Consider the following 3,894-nt stretch of genomic DNA (forward strand, 5'->3'; position numbering starts at 1 on the left):
ACTAGAGAAAATCACCTTCCCTAAAAGGAATACAGAAAGAAAAAGACCAGAAAACAAATAACAAAATGGCAGAAATTCCTACTTATCAATAGTAACATTGAATTAAATGAATTAAACTCTCAAAAGACATGGGGCAGTTAAATGGATTAAAAAACAAAACCCAATGATCTGTTGCTTGCAAAAAAACACACTTCATCCATAAAGATGCACACAGACTGAAAATAAAGGGATGCAAAAGACATTCCATACAAAGACAAACCAAAAGAAAGCAGGAGTAGCTATACTTAGGCAAATAGATTTCCAGAAAAAAACTGTAAGAAGTGACAAAGAAGGTCATTATATAATGATAAAAAGGTCAATCCAGCAATAGAATATAACAGTCATAAATATATATGCACCCAAACTGGAGCACCCATATTTATAAAGCAGACATTAGAGCTAGACAGACAGACCCTCAATACAATAAGAGCTGGAGACTTTAACACTCCACTTTCAGCATTAAACAGATTTCCCAGACAGAAATTCAACAACCAAAAAAAAAAACAGTAGACTTTATCTGCATTATAGAACAAGTGGACCTAATATATATTTACAAAACATTTCCTCCAAAGGCTGCAGAATATACATTCTTCTCTTTCACACATGGATCATTCTCAAAGATAGACCATATGTTATGTCAAAAAATAAGTCTTACAATATCAAAAAAAATTGAAATAATATCAAGCATCTTCTCTGACCACAATGGAATAAAACTAGAAATCAATAACAAGAGGGATTTTTGGAAATTAAACAGATTCATGAAAATTAAACAATGTGCTCCTGAATGACCAGTGAGTCAATGAAGAAATTAAAAAGAAAATTGAAATATTTCTTGAAACACATGATAATGGAAACCCAACAAACAAAAACCTATGGGATATAGCCAAACAGCTCTAAAAGGGAAATTTATAGCTATAAGTGCTAACTTCAAAAAAGAAGAAAAGCTTCAAATAAATAACCTAACAATGCATCTTAAAGAACTAGAAAAGCAAGAGCAAAACAAACCTGAAATTAGTAGAAGAAAAGATAAAATAAAGACCACAACAGAAAGAAATAAAATTGAAATGAAAACAATACAGAAGATCAACAAAACAAAAACCTGGTTTTTTGACAAGATAAACAAAAATGACAAACCTTTAGCCAGACTGATGGAAAAAAGGAGTAAGACCCAAATAAATAAAATCAGAGATGAAAAAGAAGACATTACACCTGGTACTACAGAAATTCAAAGGATCATTAGTGGCTACTATGAGCAACTAAATGCCCGTAAATTGGAAAATCTAAAGGAAATGGATAAATTCCTAGACACATAAACCTCTATCATCATATAAAGATTGAACCTTGAAGAAATCCAAAATCTGAACTAATCAATAACAAGTAGCAAGATCAAAGCCATATCCAAAAGTCTCACAGTAAATAAAAGCCCAATGGCTTCACTGCTGAATTCTACCAAAGATTTAAAGAATAATTAATGCCACAGGCAAGGACTTCATGACTAAAACACCAAAAGCCATGGCAACAAAGGCCAAAATAGACAAAATGGGATCAAATTAAACTCCAGAGCTTCTGCACAGCAAAAGAAACAATCATTAAAGTGAACCAGCAACCAATAGAATGGGAAAAAAATTTTGCAGTCTACCTATCTGACAAAGGACTAATATCCAGAATCTACAAAGAACTAAAACAGATTTACAAGAAAAAAAACACACAAACCCATTCAAAAGTAGGCAAAGAACATGAACAGACACTTTTCAAAAGAACACATATATAAGGCCCACAAATATATGAAAAACTGTCCATCATCAAAACCACATTGAGATACCATCTCACACCAGTTAGAATGGCGATCATTAAAAAATCTGGAGACAACAGATGCTGGAGAGGATGTGGACAATTAGGAACACTTTTACACTGTTGGTGGGAGTGTACATTAGTGCAACCATTGTGGAAGACAGTGTGGCAATTCCTCAAGGACCTAGAAATAGAAATTCCATTTGACTGAGCAATCTCATTACTGGATATGTACCCAAAGGATTATAAATTATTCTATTATAAAGGCACATGCACATGTATGTTCATTGTGGCACTGTTTATAATAGCAAAGACCTGGAACCAACACAAATGTCCATTGATGATAGACTGGACAAGGAAAATGTGGCACATATTCACCACAGAATACTATGCAGCCATAAAAAACAGTGAGTTCATGTCCTTTGTGGGAACATGGATAAATCTGGAAACCATCATTCTCAGCAAACTGACACGAGAACAGAAAATCAAACACCACATGTTCTCACTTACAGGTAACTATTGAACAATGAGAACAAATGGACACAAGGAGGGGAGCATCACACACTGGGGTCTGTTGGGGGGGGATAGGGGAGGGACAGTGGGGGGTAGGGAGGTTGTGGAGGGATAACGTGGAGAGAAATGCCAGATATAGGTCATGGAGGGGGGATGGAGGCAGCAAACCACATTGCCATGTATGTACCTATGCAACAATTCTGCTTGATCTGCACGTGTACCCCAGAATCTAAATATATATATATATATATATATATATATATATATATATATATATATATAATTGATACATAACATATGTACATATATTTGGGTTATTTTTTATAATTTGATACTGTTACATAATCAAATTAAAGTAATTGGGATTTCTATCACCTTAAATATTTATGTTTTCTTTATGCTAGCAACATTTAAATTATTATCTTCTAGCTATTGGTGTTAACATTAACAAGAATATCTTCACAATTTTTTTTTGTTTCCAATACATTTATTTAATCAGAACTTCAAAGGATTATAGAAGAATGCATTTTTAACAAGGACTGCAAATGATTCTAGGTTTTAATTAAAAGTGTGCCTTGGGGAAGCAACTTTACCCTTTATTGTGTGTCAGATTACATATAGAATAAAATAAAAAGTCATATAATGGAACAAAAAAATGCTTTATAGGAAATATTAGTAGATACCTAAATACAGTATGGTCTTACAAATAAAATCATATATAGAGAGAGTTGTATTTCTAAGTACAGTAGTGCCCCCTCATCCAAAGTTTCCCTTTCTATTGTTTCAGTTACCTGTAGTCAACCACATTCTAAAATAGGTGAGTACTGTACAAGAAGATATTCTGAGAGCAAGAGACACCAACCACATTCACGTAACTTTTATTACAGTATGTTATCATTGTTCTATTTTATTATTATTAATCTCTTGCTATGCTTAATTTATACATTACACTTTATTATAGATATGTATATACAGAAAAAACAGTGTATAAAGGTTTGGTACTATGTGAGGTTTCAGCAGTCCACTGGGGGCGTTGGGACATATCTCCCAACAATAACGGGAAATTATGTATGCAAAATCAAAAGCTATACAACACAGAAACATTGAGAGAGCAAATCCAAGTATAAGTGAAGACATTCCTCTGAATTCCTAGGTTTCACTGGGCATCAAAAATGACCAACGTTTTAGTCCTTTTCTTGTACTTTATTCTGTATACACATTCTCTGCATCTGATTGGATCCCTAGATTTTATTTCATTTTCTGTGTGACATTCTCCACAGATATATACTATTGGTTGCTACTTTGGAGGTTGCACATCCTTGTGGGTGTCCATTGTTAGCCCACAGCATGGGAAAACTTCTCACTCTGCATTTCTCTAATTTTTTAAAAATTATAGAAGTATACCCTTAGTGACTTGTAAGAAATGATAGTTGATGATGACAGTAATAAGGGGATTAAAAAAATAACTAGTGCCAATTCTATTCAAATTGTTCTGAAAAATAGAGGGAAGGAATACTTCCAGACATATTCTATGAGGTCGGTATTATCCTG

The 3,894-nt window shown here is 33.4% G+C and overlaps 1 pseudogene; it reads right to left on the reverse strand.

Moving 5' to 3' along the window:
* Positions 1-3,499: 3,499 nt before the first annotated feature.
* LOC120363711 (DNA-directed RNA polymerases I, II, and III subunit RPABC4 pseudogene) lies at positions 3,500-3,676 on the reverse strand (annotated as a pseudogene).
* Positions 3,677-3,894: the final 218 nt, after the last annotated feature.

Source organism: Saimiri boliviensis, chromosome 1 (genome assembly GCF_048565385.1).
Source record: "Saimiri boliviensis isolate mSaiBol1 chromosome 1, mSaiBol1.pri, whole genome shotgun sequence".
Taxonomy (NCBI): Eukaryota; Metazoa; Chordata; class Mammalia; order Primates; family Cebidae; genus Saimiri; species Saimiri boliviensis.